Raw genomic sequence first — 21,390 nt, 5'->3', positions numbered from 1 at the left:
AAGGGGGACAAAGCTGACATAAGCAACTACCGTCCTATAACAGTGACATCAGTGGTCTACAGGCTTGCGATGCAGATTATAAAGGAAAGACTGCAGCCTCGGATAGAGGATGAGGGAGTGCTTGGGGAACTGCAGAAACCCTTTCTGCAATTCCCCAAGCACTCCCTCAGTCACTAATCTTTTAAAGGATATCTATGAATGTAACAAGGTAGTTATAAAGTGGGAAAAACAGGTATCCAAGCCTGTAGAGGTAAAACGGGGGCTTAGGCAGGGGTGTCCTCTGTCACCCTTATTATTCATGATGTACCTACAAGGATTAGAGGCTAAACTAGAGGGAAGTGGACTGAGCTTCAACCTCTCTTTAGTCAAACAAGCAAAACTCATTGAACAGGCACTACCAGCATTAATGTACGCAGATGATATAGTGCTAATGGCCAACAACAAGGAAGATTTGCAGAGATTGATGGACATCTGCGGTAATGAGGGAGATAGGTTAGATTTTAAATTCAGTAAGGAAAAAATCAGAAGTCATGATTTTCAATGACAACGAAGGTAGTGAGCTTAGAATACAGGAGGCCACGCTAGAGATAACATATAAATACAAATATCTGGGCGTATGGATAAGCAATGGGACCGAGTACCTAAGGGAACACAAAATATACGTGACGACTAAAGGTAACAGGAATGCAGCAGCGATGAAAAATAGGGTACTGTGGAATTACAATAGGTATGTTGTTGTGAGAGGAATATGGAAAGGGGTCACGGTTCCTGGTCTGACGTTCGGCAATGCGGTGTTGTGCATGATATCAGAAGTTCAAGCAAGATTAGAAGTTAAGCAACGTGGAATAGGTAGGCTTGCTTTGGGAGCTGACGGGAATACGCCAAATCAGGGAGTACAGGGTGATATGGGATGGACATCATTTAAGGGCAGGGAAGCTAGCAGCAATATAAAATTTGAGAAGCGATTGAAAGAAATGGGGGAGGAGCGTTGGGCTAGGAATGTTATCAGCTACTTGTACATGAAGAATGTCGATACAAAATGGAGGAAGTGAACCAGGAAATTGACTGGTAAATACTTAGAAAACAACAGGTGGCCAAACTAAAAAGAAATATCAGTTAAGAAGAAAGTGAAGGAAACGGAGACTGACATGTGGAGAATGGGCATGATCGAGAGGTCCGCGCTAGAGATCTATCGAACTTTTAAGCAAGAAATCGCCAAGGAAATGATCTATGATAATAGTCGGGGTAGTTCTCTACTGTTTGAGGCGAGGACGGGAGTACTGCGAACCAAGACATATCGGGCCAAATACGAAGGGGTAGACACAGTATGCAGTGCGTGTGGAGAGGAAGAATAAACTGCCGAACACTTGATAATGTTCTGTAAAGGGATTCATCCTATAGTTCAGGGTGATGGCGCAGAGTTTTTCAAAGCATCTGGGTTTAGGGACAGGGAGGACAAAATAGGCTTTAAGCGGGTAGAATTAACTAGAAGCAGGTTATCTGATTGGTAGCTAAAGTCAAGGCTCGAGTGCAAATTAAACCCTTCAGTGCAAAGTACGAATCCTCAACCTAACTATTTAAGAGAAAAAATAAATCTAGTTTTTGGATCATTAAATATACGGCTTGTTGGCGCTAGCCACCGCCCGATCTAAAGGGTACCGCCATATCCATCCATCCATCCATCCATTCAGTGCAAATAGTAGACGACACCGGCTGTGTTCCAATACTCACCGTAGACGGCTAAATAGACAGCTAAATGGACGGCAGCCACCTTAAGTCCCATTCTAATTCTCACGTATCTGGCAAAGTAGACAGCTCCGAAAAGACCACATCGTAGACAAATATGATGCAGGCTACTTTGCTGTCTAAACAAGATGGCGGCTCGGCGAATCACTCAGATAGATCGAATCTCGCCAGAATGGTCGTCTGCACACAGACAGACGCTTTCCCGGAGGCTCATTGTGACTAACGTTTATTTGTTTTTTTTTTATTTCAACACAAAATAGGCCAGAAATCACAACTGGTAAGTTTGTTTATTTTAGCTTTTTCTTCTCGACGCGAGGTGGCGCAGCGTCGCGCAAAAGCCGTCTGATAGTGTTCCATTTCTCGGACAGCATGGACTCACTGCTGTATTCTAAGCAGTCTTCGTAGACTGTCTATGTGCTGTCTAAGAATTGCAACACAGCCACCATCATCGCCTGGTTCTGCTCAACGTTACTAGAATGAACTCGGTTTGGAAGCTCCGACGGAGACGCGCACCACGTGGCGGTCACGAGAACTAGTGGTGCTGCAGTACGATTTTGATCCGGCGGCCCGGGTGCGCGTTTCGTGATCGGCAGCGGCGACGTGCTAGCGGCTATCGCGTATGTTGCGCTGTATTCCCTCGGCAATTCTCGGAATATTTTTGCTACTGCGTAGTTTTGTGAAAGAAAACGCGTTTTTCATGTATGAGGCGTAGCAAAAAGAAGCAGATTTATCTGCATGGAGGTACACGGACTAGATTTCCGCCAGGTTCCAACACCGGCGACCGCTATGACGACTCCGCTTCACGCAACTTGTTCATTCATTTGTTTGTTTATCAATGAATTCATTTTCTGTGTAAACATGCTTGCCCAGTATAAAAGCTCTAATAAGCAGCTTGAGAAACTCATATATGTAGCCTCCGATCTCTTTTGCCTAGCGGTGACGGGCTAGCCAATTCGTTGTCTAGCCCTGCACGTTACCCGAGAAAATTCATATTGTAGTGGAAATAAACATATATTTCCTTTATTATTATTATATTATTATTATTATTATTATTATTATTATTATTATTATTATTATTATTATTATTAATGTTATTATTATATGGTAGCAATTATTATTATAGCTGAGGTGATGCTCTTGAGTATAATGTACATGTGTGACAACTGTTACACAACAGTTACAAACACAACCATCACATAACTAGGAGGACGCTTGACCTTCGTCTTTAGGAGTAGACCGCAATAGCGTAACTGGGTCCTGTGCGAATTACCTTCTAAATAACTAGCCTAGCTTCGGTCTCAGTTTATGACTCAGCCATGCCGTGAGGGAATTAACAACTCTGCGTGCAACACTAGCCGCTTTAAACTATCGTTGAATGTCTACTGTACGTACAGTTGCGAAGTGCCTATGAAGTCATAAATGTTCCTTTTGCGAATCAGAAAAGCGGTCTGTAGGCATGTGCGAAGAAACACGCGAACATAAGTTTAAACTTCCTGTATTGACCGGACCTTTTTAAATCCAATCCTCACGCATTTCACACGTTTAGACGCCTGGCGCGATTCCATGCTTCTACCACTTATTATTTGGTGGATCGAAGAAATTACTTCTACTGCAAGAACAAAAGAAGTGTGAACATATGGCGTCGCTGTTTTGGCTGGACACAGTAATAAAGGGAATTTCTACTACATGAAACTCATATTGTTTTTTTTTTCGGATCAGTCTCGACCATTGGCGTCCCTCCGTGGTACAACAGCTTATTTTCATGCAGAGAGCCTAGGTTCGGCTCTCACTCGACCAGAATTTTTTTGCTATTTATTTTACTGAAAGGTTTTGTGATTTTTTTTTGTCGAGGACAGAATATTGTTTTCTCACTCACAACCAGAGACGCTGACAGCGACGCCGACACCGCGGAGTTTCAGTGGAACGAGCTGGCTAAAACTATCGCGTTCGCATAAAATACGGTGCATAAACATTATATTGTTACGATTGAATAAACAATAGGTGGATATATTTACATGGTGAGCACGAGATTCAGCAGTCGCATTAAAGATGGAGTCTTCAGGCCGCACCAAACAACCTCTTCGTCCTCTTCCACATTCCCGGCACATACTACAGCCCGGCTCATACCGTAACGATCCGCGGTTCACAGACGAAGCCCGCTGGGTCAGTTTAAGTCACTGGAGGGATTACACGTCTTGAGACGAGCCACGTGTACCAACTGCGTTCGATTTTACCGACGACTAGGTGTCGTAAAGCTTGCCGCGACGTACTTTAAGTCACTCAAACGATCTAGAAGGATGAAGGGGCCTGTGTGCTTCGGTAAAACTTCTGGCATAAACCAGGTTTCCGCGGGGAGGGGGGGGGGGTCTACAATCACGCGAATTCACCTGTCGAATGAAATGGCATCATGGCGTTGATCGTACTGCTGCTTGAAGCGTACGTGTGATGCCAGTGTGCGCAGGCGAGCAATTCGGTGGGATTCTTCAGCCTGGAACAAGGTTTCGGCCACAGACTCATCGGTATGGAGCCTAAATGGGAGGATTTATCGAGGAAGATGCGTTGCGATTGAGGTTAGAGCAGGTAGAAAGGCGTAAGGTCCGTGGTCTCGTGCTTTGCTGTATGTATGCGTAGATAATAAATAATAAGATCTCATGCCAGTTCTTGTGATTGGATCAGACTTACATAGCGAGCAATTATTGAGAGAGCGATTTGTACGTTCTACAAGATGATTCGTCTGGAGATGGTGTGGTGTCGAATGTCTGAACTGCGAAGTGCAGAGGTGAAGCAATTCTTCCACAGCGTTCGCGATGAATAGACGCCCTGGTCATTGATGATTCCTTGAGATGGAGCCTGGCGAAGAACAACAGAGCGTAACAAAAAGGCAGCGACGCCATCCGCTGTGGAAGATGCTATCGCAGCGGTTTTGGTGAACGTGGTAAGGTGTTCGACGCGCATTATTATCCAGCGGTTGTTCGAAGATCGCAGAAACGGGCCCAATAGGTCACTGTCCATTTAATCGAAACGCGTATTAGGCGATTTTACGGGGTAAAGGAGGCCATGTGGGGCACTGGTCGGTCGTTTGTGCCACTGGCACTTGTCGCAGCTTGAGACGTATTGCTCCGTAATGATCTTTCATTCGAGGCCAGCAAAAACGCTGCTGTAATGGATGCAAGGTGCGATTCGATGCAAGGTGCGAATGAACCAAACGTGTCCTGACGTTGGATCATCGTTCATAGTACGTAGAACGTCGCATCGAAGACTTTCAGGTACAACCAGCAAATAAAATGCACCGGTTGCTGAGTTATTCGTCTTGCACAACAGTCCATCACAATGGCGAAAGCGGCTACTGCCTTTGAAGTTGCGGGCGTCAGCGAACAAAGGGTTTAAAAACAAATCGTTGAGTTGTTCCCATTTGACGATGTTGGCGTCATGAATCGTGTTAGAGACCGCAGCAAAACAGATGTTGAGGGTATCTGCACTGTCTTCCGTTGAGGTCATTGGTAGGCGAGAAAGGCAATCAGCGTCCGAATGACGTCGACCACTTCTGTACGAAATGCTGAAGTCAAGGTCTTGAAGGCGTAAAGCCCATCACGCAAGGCGACCAAAAGAGTCTCGAAGGGTAACAAGCCAACATAAAGAATGATGGTGTGTCACAATCAAGAACGGACGGCCGTAGGGGTAACAACAAAACTTCTGAATTGTGAATACAGCTGCTAAACATTCTTGTTTTGTCACCGTATAATTCATTACAGCCTTGCTTAGAGATCGACTTTTATAAGCAACGACATGCACTGCATTATTATGGCGCTGAACAAGCACACCTCCTATATGCCAATACAACTTGCGTCACTGTGTACTTCAGTAGGAGCAGATGAATTGAAATAACAAAGAATAGACACTGACGTCAGTAGAAGCTTCAGGTCAGAAAATTCGGTATCACATTCTTTTGCCCATTCGAATGGGCAGTCTTTTCGCAACAAGCACATCCATGGGTGTACTACGTCCACGAATAGGGGCACAAATCGACGAAAGTAGGAACCTAAGCCCGAAGAAGCTGCGAAGTTCTTTCATTGTCGGGGGTGGTTTGAATGTGCTGACTGCTTCGATTTTGCGTGGATCTGGCCTGACACCATCTTTGTAAACTATAGGTGACTGAGGACTAATGCTTGTCGTTCACCGAACCGCCACTTTTTAGGGTTCAAAATCAAGGCAGCCTTTCTGACATATCCTAAAACAAGGCTTAAACGGAAGTTATGCTCTTCGAAGGTACGCCCAAAAGTTATGACGTCGTCCAGATAGCATAAGCACGCCTTCCATTTAAGATCACGAAGGACAGAGTCAGTAAATTTTTTGAAGGTGGTGGGAGCGTTGCAAGGCGAAGCGGCATCACAATGAATCGGAACAGTTCATCAGGCGTCACGAATGCGGTCTTTTCCTTGTTTGAATGCTGTATAGGCATCTGCCAATATCCTGATCGTAGGTCTATTGAAAGACCTACGATCAGCCGAGTGTAAGCAGTCAATAACATCATCAATCTTAGGCATTGGATATACATATTTTTTGGTAAGGGCGTTGAGTCTTCTGTAATCAACGAAGAACTGCCTGGCACCATCTTTTTTAAAACCAATATTACCGGTGCTGCCCACAGGCTACATGACTCTTCAAGACACCCGCCTCCAGCATTTCCGGAACCTGGTCGGCAATAACTTTTCGCTATGGTGACGACACTCGGTAAGGTTTCTGTTGGATCGGATGGGCACTGCTGGGTTCAATCTGATGCTGAGCGCGAGAACATGAAAGTGGTAGTGACTTCTTCTCTCGGTAAAAGTCAAACACAGAAGCATATTGTCTCAACAGATGGCGTAAAATCTGCTGCTCGTCTGACTGCAAAGTGGCGCTAATGATGCCTCAGATCTGTGACTCGCAAGAGCAACTGCAGTTGCTGGAGTGTGTACTTTATTCACTTTCGTCGTTGTTAATGATCGCGGTAGAATCTTCAGTCGAATATTCTAAGACGCCGAGCTTCATTCCTCGAGGTAGCGCAACCGCCATGGGCGAACGATTCAGTGTCCACTGAAAGGTTGCTCCTTCTTTAACAAGTACTAGACAATGAGGGACGAGTATGCGTTTTTTAGCACATTGAGCAATGGCAGGTTAAACGTTGGCGTCGAAAGATGTGGCAGGTACTGGGGCAAATACCACAGCTAGCTTCATTTACCATGGTGGCTCTATCAGTTCATCGGAAATGATCAGAGCGTCCTTCGCGGCCAGCGGCACCTCATCGACGAGGGCAGGAACAATGACACCACTGACGAAAATTGCCTCGCTTCCACAGTCGACGAAAGCGCCACATCCTCGGAGAAAGTCAAGACCGAGAATAACATTGTTGGTACAACATTGCAACACAAGAAACTGTAGGGAATACCTTTCCTGCCAATAAGACGTTGACTTCACAAACTCTGACTGGATGAAGTACTTCCCCACCAGCGCGACAAAATCTTGTTTATTCGCCTCAAGAAAACATAACTTTGCGGCCAATGCGGCTTCTAAAAAAAAGACTTATAATTGATATCATAGAACCAGTGTCCACCAAAGCATTCGTACAAAAGCCATATATTTCCACACATATCTTGTTCTTTGACATTATAACTAGCGGATGCATCTAAGGCAAATCCTGTTGTACGACATATCCTCTAACTGGTCTTGCTGGCTGGTTTTTCTGCGGCGGTGGTGATTACAGGCATCGTCCCGGTGAAGGCGAGTGATGCAGTCTGCCAGATTAAGCCATCAATTTACAGGCAGAAGCGGGAAAACTGCCACAGTGATTTCCCGGCCGTTTGGTACTCGTGGAATAGGCGGGCCCATGACCGTTGTTGTGACCAGTGCCCGCTGGTGGAAACGCAGGTGTGGAATTGTATCGGGATGTCGGCTCTATCTGTCGACAAAAGAACCGAGCTATATGCCAGGCGATACCGCAATGGTAGCACACAGGGGCTTAGCAGTATGCGCTGTACTCTTCGTAGGCGTTGCGCTGTCGTGGTGGTGCTACAGGTACATCTTTGTTCGGGTCAAGTGTTGGTCGGCTGGTGGGGGTAACTGAAATGGTCTTCGTACCTCGGCCACGGGTAGTTATTGCGGTGTGACCTCAATGGTGAAGGTGGCCTGCATGTAGTTGTAGTCATCGACGCCTGCTGCGGCATTCGACACGGGATGGCCAGAGGGAGGTGGCGCAGGCATGGCGCATGGTGCCGGGCGAGCGTGTCGAGCGAACTCTTCTCGAACAATGCGGCGTATTGTCGACGCGAGATTAAGAGGCGTGTATTCGTCAACACTCGTCACGGTGGCTACATTCGGTAGACGACCAAACTTGGGAGGAATACGTCGCATCTTCAGGGTCTCAAAGGTGCGAGGTGGCTTAGGACGTTGATTACCGTGCCAAGGCTTTCTGTACTGATGAGGAACAGATACACGTCCTTGGCAATGCCCTTCAACAGGTGGCCAACTTGTCCTCCTCTGATATATGTTGCAGAGCTTCAAGACGGCCAACTTGTCCTCCTCTGATATAGGTTGCAGAGCTTCAAGACGGCCTCCACATAGGTCATGAACATCTCTCCTGGGATCTGAGCTCTTTGCAGTAACAATTGTTTTGCTTGCTTTCCCTTAGTTACGGAGTCTCCGAAGCTTGCTCCTATTTCGAAAACAAAGCTATCCCTCGGCATGAGGGCATCTTCATGGTTCTCGTAACGCACGTGCATTGTACCTGTTAGGAAAAATACTACAATGGTCAGCTGGGTCACAGCGTCCCACTGGTAGTATTTGCTCACCCATTTGTATTGTGTGAGCCAGGCATCCACACCATCGCCAGAATTGTCGCAGAATGTGCGAGGCACTATCAGATTTGTACCCAACCAGGGATCAGCCGTGCGACCCTGGCACTAGCAGTGCTGCGGAGAGTGGTGGAAGGTCTGCAGCTGCGCGGATCCGGTTTCTTTCTTCGCTGTGAGACTTCTCATGCAGCTGCTGGTGGTAACAAAGGCAGTCCAGCAAGGCGGCGGCTTCGTCGTAGATTAGGCGCTTGAAGCGTAATGTTGCTTCGTTGATTACCCCGCACCTCCAACACAAAGCTGTTATGGTTTTTTAAACGATTGGTAGATTTATTTACAGGGTGAGGATGAGATTCGGCAGTCGCAGTAAAGATGGAACCCTCAGGCCACACTAGACAACCTCCTTTTCCTCTTCAACATCCCTGGCACATACTACAGCCCAGCTCATACCATAGCAATATATAGGCATAGGTAAAGATAGATAGATAAATATGTGGGGTTCTACGTCCCGAAACCAGCATATGATTATGAGAGACGCCGCGGAGGAGGGCTCCGCAAATTTAGACCACCTGGGGTTCTTTAACGTGCACCCAAATCTGAGCACACAGGCTTACAACATTTCCGCCTCGATAGGAAATGCAGCCGCCGCAGCCGAGATTCGATCCCGCGACCTGCGGGTCAGCAGCCGAGTACCTTAGCCACTAGACCACTGCGGCAGATTAAGCATAGGTAAAGAGGCAGTCGTTGATCCTACGACTCAATTTGAGGGCAAGAACAAAGCGCCCACTGATGTTAGTTCTAACTTCCAACAAAAATAACCCTCAAAAGTGAACAGATTATCAAAAAAATTGAAACCATGTTGCTTTAGTAGCACTTTTTAATTGGGCGCATAAAAGTGAATCAATATCATGCTATCATTTAGTCTTGATTTGGTTATAAACCAATTCATGCTGACCGTGATATATCTCCAAAGGAATCCGGCGCAACTTAAAAGGTGGTACCAAGATTTGCGTCGAAATGTAGAAAGCTCACTGCAAAGCCCGCAGTCTATGACGTTCAGTGTTACAATAATGGCATCCTAACGCACTCCCGTTAGGTTTTGCTGGGCAAGAAATTTTCATCTCATGCTGAACATGGGAGCTCGCACCCTGTACCCATCCACGCTTGCTCCCAGTGATTACGCCCCATATATCGAAACCAGAACGTTCATAACTAAAGCACCAATCCCCCCCCCTCCTTGAACGAATGGCGCAACTCGAATGCTCAGTGCCCAGTTTATAGGAGATGCCAGAAATACAACAGGAAGACGAAAGGCACGCGACGAGAAACGCTGTGGATACTGAGACTTTCATCGCAGTTACATTCAATCAAGTGTCAAAAACCTCATTCCTTTAAACGCAGTGAGTATTTTTGCTTTAATACATATTTTTTTCTTATTAACCAACACAAACGTATGTAAGTGGACGTGTTTCGCTAGTGACCGGGTTTTGTTGCATTTCCTTCATATTAGAGCAATATTTTTCTCAATAGCAGTGTTCTCTTGTCTGAACCTTAGCACAAGTAATGGTGGCGTTTGTTGGTGTCATATGTCGGATTCACTTCTGGGTGTAGCGAAGTGCACCAGGAAGTAGCACACCATGAATGTATAGCATCTGTGGGTACCTTCGTGAAAGAATTGAATAAGTGACAACGTGCAAAGCGAGCATTTAGCATCTCTCACAAGTACTTCTGGAGCAGGCGTGCCCAAACCACACGAAAGTGTACTCATTCAGATGAGGTGTTGTCACTAAGGCTGCCTAAGTCATCCCTTACGTGGACTTCTTTCTACTATAAAAGAAAATGAGAAAACTGCCGAGAGGCTTTTCACGAAAACCCCTTTGGTTGATGACCTACTAGGGATTGCGCTTGAAAAGTTGAAATGATTGCTACTGCATCTTTTGAGTTATAACACTCATCATGAGAACGTGATGGTAATTTAATACATTGTGGTGAGAATATAGGTTTTTTTTGCAAGAAAACCAATTGGCAGCTTTCTAAAAAGCTGGAAATTGCGAAAGAAGAGGTGGAGCTTCTGTAACACTTCGCACTCTGCTCTCGAGTGTTAGCCGTCGCGAATACTTGCACCAGAGATAGCCACGAGACGCCATGACGACGATAGTTATAGCGCGAGAACAAAACGACGACAGAGAGACAAGAAGGACACGAAAGACACTTGTCTCTGTGTCGTCGTTTTGTTCTCGCGCTCTAACTATCGTCATGCCATACCGACTTGCCCAAGCCGCCATGACGACGTCTTGAAGATGCATTAATACTGCTTCTTTTTGAACGTCTTTTTTGTAACTAGTAGAAAATATGAGTACTGTTTTGTGGAGAATTTTTGTATATCAGTAACAGGGGCGTAGCCAAAAAATTTTTCTGGGTGTGAGGGGTTCACACTGACCCGACTGGGATGGGGGTAAGCATCAACTTTTCTCGGTGAGGTGACTCTCGGCAGCAGTTTGAGCACATTATGTACATGTTTGACACGGTCATAAGGCTTTACCCCCCTCCACCCCCCCATCTTCACATATGCTTGTGACGAGAGGAAAAGTAAAGGCATAGTAATCGCAGTAAAATTGAGTAAACGGCAGGTATGCAGTGACCGCTTGTAGCAACGGCCACTCGTCGCACCATTGAATGGACTATAGACTTCGATGAACGCATCTTTGAAATGACTCCAACGATCGGAGAAGACACCGTTAATTGTTAATCTCTGTTAGGGCCAGTTCATGCTTGCGGCAAGCATGCCTCACTGTTTGACGTTTGACGTATTGAGGAGCCGTGCGTGGATGTTTGCTTCTCGCACGTCTGCCATCCTTTGCCGTTCGAAGAATGGGTGCGAGACCAATTTTTGCGCCGCTTGCTGTTTGCCGGAGAGTGACGTAGCCTATCAGTGACGGAGGAGCGGCATGGCTAAGCCGCGTCGTCTGCTTTCGCCTCTCCCATCGTCTGCGTCTGCCGCGAGAAACGTGGAGCTGCTTGCTTCTTGCTGCGCGGTTTTCAGGCTATGTCATACGTGTTGTTCCCAGGTTACATTTCAGCACCAAATATAGTGTTTCAGCCTGTCCGTCATCTAAAAAATTGCACAGCAATTCAAAAATGATGAGCATAGGGCAGCATAATTATGTTCTCAGAAAGCATGAACTCTGATGAGAACTGTCCGTGCATGCAACACGAGTTTGCTTACGCTGTACTGTGTGCCATCCGTGCCTGTCGGTTGTCTGTTTCGGGCGTTCTACTGTCAGTCGCTGGAACTTCACCGTTGGCATCAACTCCTTCGCGTTCATTCCCGTTTGTTGTATGGCATTACAACGCAACAGACACTACCAGCCTTGTGTAGGGTGCAATTACAAACGCGAGATGTTTCGCGCGCAGAGTAACATATTGGGAAAGCGTGAACTTACAAGCACATGAAGGGAAGTGGAGGAAGCGTGCAACCGCGAATCGATCCGCCAGGGGGGTAACTAGTGCTTGTGGTTAAATTGAAACTTTCCCAGATGAGATGTGTGGTCGCTAAAGCACTTGTTCCTCGCATCCAGTGTCACTGCCTCAACTTTGCTGAGTGCATTGCTTCCTAGCATTGCAAAGTCGCACACTTGAAATACCTTGCCTACAGGAATTGGTGGGTAGTTCGTGTGCTGTAGAGTAACTGTATATGGTATACAGTTATTCTAGTGCTCTGTGTCAGCTAGCACCCTCTATGAGACTCGATGATCACGCCGAAACTCTATAAAATAACGCTTCATGATTATTTCTTAAAAGGTTACGCTTGTCTCAGTGCGCATTTTACAACTGGCAAAAAGGCTTCAGCAGCCTAAAAAACGGTTTCCAGCTATAGTTCTGCATTGCCAGAATATGACTCATGTTTGTAGTTCAAAGTTTGAAGTTCGTTTATTTTGCCACAAGAAGGTCACAAAACTTGATATGTGGTTTCGAAAGTGAGAAAAAAAAAAGCTACATACACGTAGCTTGACTGGCCCCACCTCCCACTAAGCAGCAATGGACATTTTCGAAAAAGCGAATTATTAAATATAGAAAAAGGGTCTATGAGCTGCAAAACAAAGTTATTTAAAATATAAGAATATAGCAAACACTTTCGTAGAAATAAACAAATCATGTGCAAAAAAGGTAACAACAGTGTGCCGAAAGAACCCCTGAAAACGGATTAGAGCTTGATGCATCCATGGAAACCACGATCACCCCGCCGCGGTGGTCTAGTGGCTAAAGTACTCGGCTGTTGACCCGCAGGTCGCGGGATCAAATCCCGGCTGCGGCGGCTGCATTTCCTATGGAGGCGGAAATGTTGTGGGCCCATGTGCTCAGATTTAGGTGCACGTTAAAGAACCCCAGATGGTTGAAATTTCCGGAGCCCTCTACTACGGCGTCTCTCATAATCATATGGTGGTTTTGGAACGTTAAACCCCCATACCAATCAATCAAACCATGATTCCTAGCATCGACATTGGTATTTAGGGCGCGTTTACAATAGAAATACCCGACACAAATTTTGGTCTGCGGGCTGTCTTTAGAAGCGTCTTTTCCCTTGTCGTGGCCTATCTACACTGCAAAGACACAAACAGTCTGCCGGTTATCCCTCAAAGACCCCGCATGCGCCTCTTCGTGCTCACAGTCTTTCGTTGACCAATTCTGTAGTCACATTAGAGGCACACGCAGCGACACTGACCGACCTTGCACAGCTGCACCTCATTTTCAGCCATGCTCCCTGCTATGCCATTGTCCCTCTCCGGCTACACAGCACAGCCCCCGCCATAATCTATGATAACGAGGGACGAGGGTGGGAGACACAAAAGGGAAGCCAAGAAGAGACTTCCGTTGGGTGCTCGCGCTGCCTATTCAGACGCCCAGAAAGCTTCCGAGACGACAATAAAAGTTCCCCAAGATTGCCCGCTTCGTGGTCGTTTGAAACAAAGACATAGAGCGAATTTCGGCTCAGCCGCCGATCTCCCGAAGACACGCCGACGACAGGTCACCGATGCATTTTGCTGGTGTTTTTGGTCTCTCATCATGTAACACTACAATGAAATGCTGTTTTTTGAGGCGTAGTCGTCGTCGTAGGCTTTGTGTGACCGTAGGGTCTGGCGACTTCATCGGTGGTTGACTCGTCGGCTGATGGTTTTCGTTTGCCTCGTGTTTTCGTCGGCGTTATGTCTGTGTCGAGTTGCTCTAGAGTAAACGTGTCTTTAGGCGTTTAACGGGCCAAGACGCCGGGAATTGCAGGAGAACGAAAGAAGGCGACGTTTGCTAATGACACGTCATAGGAACCAAGCTCTAACTACATATTTCCTTCAGATAGTAAGCGCTACTTTAAGTTCCAACTTGTCTGGCTAGAAATGTTTTGTTGGCAAGTGTATTCTAAATATCAGGAGGGAGCTATCTTAAAGACATGTGCGCCTTTTGGAGAAGAAAGTTCAGGTGTATTGTGCTTCTGCCTCACGGAGAATATGCCGGGGCTCGGAATGTTCTAATTACATGAACTTTCCACTCATCATCCCCTTACCTGCTGTCCGGAAGCCTGCCGCATTCCAGTGGCAGATCAAGTGGCCCTGCACTCAGTGCCCAACCTCCCGCTTCTTACTTTTCTGCTCCTCTACTCCTGTTCTCGCAATGTAATTCGCCACAAGGCATGTCAGTGCGAAGCGGCAAAAAAAAAATGTAGGTAACTGGCGGGGGGGGAAGGGCACACACGAGAAATATCGGGAAGGAAAGTTTGAACACCCGACTCCCCTACCCCTTTGGCTGCGCCACTCAGTAAGTCAACTTATTTGAGGCTTTTACAGACTTTTTGGGCGATTTCTTGTCTAGGCAAGATGACAGTGGTTAAAATGGCAGTGGTTTTCATATAATTTTTACATTGAAAATGCTCATTCCTATAGAAGTTTTCGTACTTGGAGGTTAAACCGAATGCAGACAGCGCAAATATAGGCACGACATCGATTCTTAGCCAACTTGCAATGAGCAACACATCCCGGCCAATCTATCGATGCAGGAGATCTAGTCCACAGTCAGAAGATCCAATCCAGTCCACAAATGCTACGCGAGAATGTTGACAGGAAGCGCATGATGAATGGTTAAGTTCGATAACAGTACAACAGGAAAGCCAGCGCGGGCAAAAGCGCAACGAACCACCGTGGTACGCCATCGTAGCTCACGATTCCATAGAGTAACATAGTAAACATGAAAAGTGGTCAATGGCTGCCTGTCGCGGCCCAAGGCCGTAGGGTTCCTGCCGCCTGTTAGGTGGTGTACACAAAAACTGAACGCGAACCGATCGATCACAACATTGCAATTAAATAACTAACGCTCTAAAAGGAGTATTTTGGAATATTTAGTTGGTAGAAGAGTTATTTGGAAATTAAAAAGGGCGGTTGCCTTGGCTACGGCGAATCCGCTCGCATGGCTGCTAGGCCTGACCATACATGGACCTCCTGTTGTCGCTGCATCACCACGGCACCGTTCTCTCTCACCGGCTACAGCTGTGCACACACTTACGCATTCAAGAAGAAAAGGTTAGCAAATCGAAATAATCCAGTAATTTCCTACAGTTGGTCCCTAGGCTATGAACAAATGGTGAAAAGAGTTTTTTCAAGCACTTTGCTATGTGCTCTAGCAAGCATTCTAGCGCGTATGACAGCGTTGCTGCTCCACGTCAAGCAATAAAACAAATCGACACCTTTCAAACCAAGCTATCAGATTTCATTGTGCGATAACACATAAAGCATACCGACAACTGCTGTTCCTGCATGATAAGAACCGGTCAAAACCATCACCTATAGAGTGATGAGAAATAATCAATCTACAACAACTGAAAGCGTTTCCCGTGACTAGCCCCAACAGTGACTAGCCCTTACATAATATCGTAATTTAGGCAGCGCTTTTTTTATACTGGAGGAAAGCTCCCCTTCAATCTAGCAATGTCTCCTTACCTTCTTTCGTGAGCATTTTGTGATCACTTGCAATGCATATTTACCCAGGCGTGCGTGTGAAGTGAAAACATGATCCGCATTGCACTTACAGCTAACTCTGTCGCCCTTGGCTAACACGCTCCTTTTCTTTCTAGATTGTGTAATCCACCGGCAATCTAAATGACCTTCAATCTCCAAATTGCTACGTAATCGTTAGCGAAGTTGGTAAAGTGTAGTTTCATTTATGCTTAACATGATTCCTGCATTTGAAACTGGAATTCGTTAAAATTATTATTTCACAATAGAATAACAGTTAGATTGCAAGACTGGTAAAGTCCAGAACAGAATCAACGAGCAGTTTTAAGATATTGTACTGAGAAGAGTAGAACTCTTCTCCAACGTAAACAAAAAAGCTGAAAGACACCTTTCACATCTTTCTCAATATAGCCTAGACGCACGTAACGATGGCTAGCGAGGCACAAGTTTTTTTTTTTTTTAGATCACGGCGACCCCACCCTCACGAGGACAGCTGGTATTTGAACGCTGCAGCGCCAAGCCTAACTTGCGCTAAGACATGAATTACATACAGCTGGAAGAGCGGGACATTAGTAAACTTAGGAAACTTTGATAGCTAAAATAACTTTTTATTCGTTACTCTTGCGAAGCAAAGGCCGCTTTCCGCAAGAACACCTCACTCCGACTCCTTCCTTAAGAATGGTAAAAATACGCTTGTAGAACAAGAGCGTTGAAATACGAACTGCCCGGAATATTTTTCACTATAACACCCTCTGAAGCGAGAGTAAAAAAAGAAAAAAACGCGCACCGGGAGAAGTCGGTAGAATTTCGCAAAATTAAATGTTTGCCCCCAAATCGCCTATCTGAATCATCCCTTGTGAGAGCAATTAATTTGGAATACTCACAAATTGGCCTCCGCGCTTGAATAATGAGCGGCACAGCACACGCATCCATATCACACAAGGCACCTAATATTCTGAGTACTGCACCCCTTTTCCTTGATTCATGGAGCCAATATAAATTCCATGTAGGCCCATAAACGTCTTTACTGTAAAAACTGCAGGCGGCATCACCACTCAATCAGCAGCCAAAACTAACGCACGAAGGCAGGAATGAAACTTTGAACAACGACGCTGCAACACCTGTACGATAGCGCGAATGCACTTTCAAATACACCTTACACACACTTTACACAAACGAGGCAGCAGTGCAACACTGCATGCCACACGGTTCTCTTGCGGAAGTGTCATAGTGAAGCTGGCGACACACAGGTTGAAGTAGCCACCATGTTAGCCGGGTTCTTTTCGTTGCCTTGCGACCACTTGAGACACAAAAAACATCCCACGCCTTAAGCCGGGTGCCGGGTTCTCCGGCTGAGATGAGTTACCAACGGGCTACCAACGGTCACGGTTTATGTTGTCATTGGCCGCAGGTGCGTGCGATTTCGTGGTGTGATTCATAATAGCCAACAGACTCACATCGGGACCTCCTCCTCCTCCTATTAAATCCTCCTCTGCGCGCAAGTGAACAGGGAGCGGAAGAGAAGAGCAGGATTTATGGGTAGAGTGATAACTCTCCTCTTCTCCTCCTACGGAATACCAAGTGAACGCGTCGTGAGCGAGTGGAAATGCCCTCTCCCCTGTATTCTCCTTCTGCATCGACTGGGTGCACGAAAGGCACTATCTCTTTGGCTTCCGCTGAGGGGTGGAAGCTTTCCGTGGTAGCGTGTCAATTGTTTATCTATCTTGGGTCAGCCGTGCGGCCTCGTGTTGTAGAAAATTTTGAAAAATGGCGATATCAGCACCTAGAATACTGAAGGTAACTTCCTAAGCACTAGGGTTCCGTGTTCAAGCCGAACGAATGAAGCATACATATATAATTTAACTGAAGCACATTTATCATCACAAAACCGCAGACTCACCACCCCTGAAAGTGTCCGTGGCATCAGGAGACAGCTCCACTACGCTTCACCGTAATCAGAAGAAAGGACATCAACTTCCTCCGAAGGTGCATGTAAAATTTATCGAAAAACACTCATTCTGAATTTTACCTCAACCACCGGAAACGAGGAGCCAAGGAGCTACAGCGCACCTATGGCCAAGAAGTAGGAGCTCATTGTGTGAACGACGACACCTACACCATCAAACATTGCAATAACCTTGCTGTTGTGGGCATTGAGAACTAGATTGTTTTTAAGAGCAATACGCATGGAGTTTTGGTTTTCATGTTGCTTTCTTTACAGCTTGACTGATTATTCACGCTGATTCTTGCATCAAGAACCAGTAAATTTAAAAGCCTATTTAGCTATAGTAAGACCTACAATTAAATATGCAAGTATCGTAAGAGACTCTTATTAAAAAGGACTAATCGATCAAGTTAAGCGATTTGCTGACCGGCAGGTCGTGGGATCGAATCCCGGCTGTGGTGGTTGCATTTTCGATGGAGGCGAAAATTCCGTAGGCGCATGTGCTCAGGTTTGGGTGCACGTTAAAGAACCCCAGGTGGCCAAAATTTCCGGAGCCCTCCACTACGGCGTCTCTCACAATCATATGGTGGTTTTGGGATGTTACGCCCCACATAATAATCAATCAAATTGAGCAAGTTCAAAGAAGAGCAGCTAGATTTATTCTTTCAAGATACTCTCGAACCAATTCTGTGACAGAGATGCTGCAACAACTAAAATTGACCACCCTTTTTAGAACACTGTCGTGTAGCCGGACTAAAATTCCTGTTTTTGCTTTCTCAAAATACATTTAACTTTGATGTAGAGCAGTACCTTGTTCCGCGACCTGTCCAGAATCTACGAATCGACTACCACAGCAACTTTCAAATCTCCAAATATCGTGTGAACACATACGCATATTCTTATTTTCCTAGCACCATAAAAGACTGTTTGGAATTCTGAAACGTTAAAAAGTTTGAATTCAAAACTACAGAATATTTTGCAAGTAAATATTCGTGAACGCTAGCTCCTTTTTTAATTTTATTGAATGTACGAAATCACACAAATTTCGTGCGACATGTAGAATTTATTATTGTGATGCCTAATGCTCTGCAGTGAATGGTATATGGATATTGTAGGTAAAGGAGCAAAATATTGTGATGAAAAATTTTTGTATTTGTTTCGACTATGCATTGCTTCTTTATGCTTGACATAACAAGTATTATGTCGGATTTTTTTTCAGTGTTTATATGTAATGACACATTGTGGTTTTTTTTTTGTATAAGATGTTCTTGCTATTTCATGCAAACAATGATTAGATTTACGCCCCACCGTTGTAACGCTCTAACGATCAACGGAACCTGGAAATAAATAAATAAAATAAATATATAATAAACTTTTTTACAATATTAAAAACATTTACTGATGTGTTGAATTGTTCGTGTTGAGAATTAATATGCTTACGAATATTGTGTACCTTTTTGACGGCTTCCTAGATGCGATGGTGCTTTTTTCATAGCAATTTTATTTCTGAAAAAGCCTAATACACTGAAGTTTGTATGAATAATAAACTTTATGCACTGATTTTTCAAATTTCCCTTAGGAAGGTAATGTCTTGCCCAAAAACACCTGTTTAGCTGATTTATAATGGTTGTTAGGTACTGCTGTCTGAATATACACGATTCGATTGTAAATGAGCATGAACCAGCAAGAACTGCCAACAGATCAACGTATATGCAATTGACGTGAACGCAGCCTATTAGACCCTAAAAAACAGCTGATGAAATCACTCTCAAATAACAGTAGAAAAAAACACCCTACCTTCGCACAAGAATGCTCAAACCGAAACTGAAACCACTGTGGTGCGATGGCATGGCCGGAAAAGGAACCTTGTGACAGTTTTATGCCGGCCGCTAGGAGTGCTAGCAGCCATGGGGGCCGCATGGTTCAATGAGAATGTGCTCGCTCTTTCCGTTTACTATGTTGCTCTATTACGATGAGTCGAGAGTAGCATGACGATAGCTATAGCGCGAGAACAAAACGATGACACAGAGACAAGAAAGACACGAAGAACACTGTCTCTGTATCGTTGTTTTGTTCTCGCGCTATAGCTATTGTCATGCCATACCAACTAGCCCAAGCTGCCATACTTCCGAGAGTAGCGCAAAAATAAAGTCCTTTAATACAGAGAGTAGCTGCACTCTCCCCCATATCCTCTCCAAATTGTCCAAACATTATCTATATCCTCTTCCAAACGGCCACCGTGCGGGCAGGGCCCTATAACCCGGCCCGCACCACTTTCCTATCAAGAATGACATGTCACGCTGATAACGCGCGTAACGTCTATCCATCACCACACATCTATCGGTCGTTCCCCTCCTTTCACTATCGCTGGGCGTCCGGTATAATTCCAAGTCACACACAGCACGGTCGTTATCAGTGTTACATGGCGCAAAGTTGCCCTTCAGAGCCGCGGTGGCGGCAACTGCAGCCGGCCGCCTGTTTCCCGAAGGCAAAGCAGAGAGTTCCGAAACTGAAAACAGTATCTATAAACGTTGGACTGTGGAGCCGCGTGCGTGGTCTCTTTACACACAGCACGGTGGTTATCAGTGTGACATGACATTCTCGATAGGATAGTCGCGATAGCCGGGTACAGCAAAAAAGAAATATGAAAAAGAAAGAAATTTGCGCGTATTTCTCGGGTGATGGCCCGTGTAGCGGAAAGGTGGAAGGTGGGAGAGGAGGGTGCTCGTCATGACGGCTCCAGTTAAAAAAAGACGGTACTTTCCCAAGAATACCCAGGGGCTTTACGCAAGATCGGACTGCAGCACCACTAGTCCTCGTGGCTGCCGTTCGGCCCATCCTCCTTCGCTGGCTTAAATACAGAGCTTTGATAGTGAGTTTCTTTTTTCTCTTCTTCCCGCACGCGTGCCGGTGAACATGAGCGGGCCCGCTTCTCAATTTTTACTTTCTCCGACCTCACCCTCCTCCCCCTTCACCGTTCATTGTGCAGACATTGCCGATGCTTCGCCGCTCCTTCGGCGCACTGTTTCGCTCAGTGATGTTTCGAGTAGAAAATTTTCTCTTTTTTTAGGATGAAGTTTCTCAGGACGTGGGTCTGTACATCCCATGTGGTTTGTTGTTGGTGATGTGTGTAGCCACCGTTGGCGGTACTTGTATGTGGAACTAGATGGCAGTACTTGTAATTGATGATGCCGTTCATATTCGTTGGTAATTTGAACGTTGATATCACAGACATGACCAATATTTGGCTTATACAACATGTGTCTTCTAGATATGCTCTCAGATGTACATCGTATGACCATATGAAACCAAGCACTATCTGAGAAACTTGGTATTTGCAAATTTTTCACTGCAACCTATACAGGAACCGCTCACCCTTCATTTCACGGACCATAAAGCCATCAGAATGAATAGACGTCGCAAGCCATCCATCGTCTCTAAGAACAAATAAAAGTTGATTTATATATTTGCACACACAGAGTATTTCTCATGTCTTTACATCTTGATCGACTGGGTGAATCACACACGGAAGATTCATGGTTTTACAGATGATTCTCTTCGGATCTTCGCCCACTCGTCATCATTCACTCCGTGAATATGCTGTGATTTTTGGGGGGGAAATTTTCGCGTGCCATTTTGAGCCAAAGGGAAAAAAAGAATTTTCGTGATATTGGAGAAAATTACATGAATGATTGAATTCTACTATGACGACCGATAATTAGCAGTTATAGTGCGCTGTTATGACCGCCATCGGTAGGTGCCATGCTGTGGCTGAAAAGCGTAGCCGGGCCACGTTCCCACGCCTGGAACCCAGGTTTTCTTGGAACCAGCGTCGAGAGCTGACGGGGGAGCGGCGTTTTTTTAATCCTCAAACAAG

At 45.5% G+C, this 21,390-nt stretch overlaps 1 long non-coding RNA gene across 3 annotated transcripts in view; it reads left to right on the top strand.

The window, feature by feature from the left end:
* Positions 1–21,390, top strand: part of LOC142804240 (uncharacterized) — a 349,173-nt gene that overhangs the window by 259,571 nt on the left and 68,212 nt on the right. Inside the window, exon 3 of one of the 3 annotated variants that reach the window (XR_012894541.1) lies at positions 17,463–20,985. The exons of the other annotated variants lie outside the window; for them this stretch is intronic. This is a non-coding gene — a long non-coding RNA (uncharacterized LOC142804240). Of the gene's footprint in view, positions 1–17,462; positions 20,986–21,390 lie in introns of those variants that run through there. 3 annotated transcript variants of the gene reach the window in all.

Source organism: Rhipicephalus microplus, chromosome 3 (genome assembly GCF_043290135.1).
Source record: "Rhipicephalus microplus isolate Deutch F79 chromosome 3, USDA_Rmic, whole genome shotgun sequence".
Lineage (NCBI taxonomy): Eukaryota > Metazoa > Arthropoda > Arachnida > Ixodida > Ixodidae > Rhipicephalus > Rhipicephalus microplus.
Note: the sequence above shows the minus strand (reverse complement) of the source record. Positions and strands in the feature narration are given on the sequence as shown.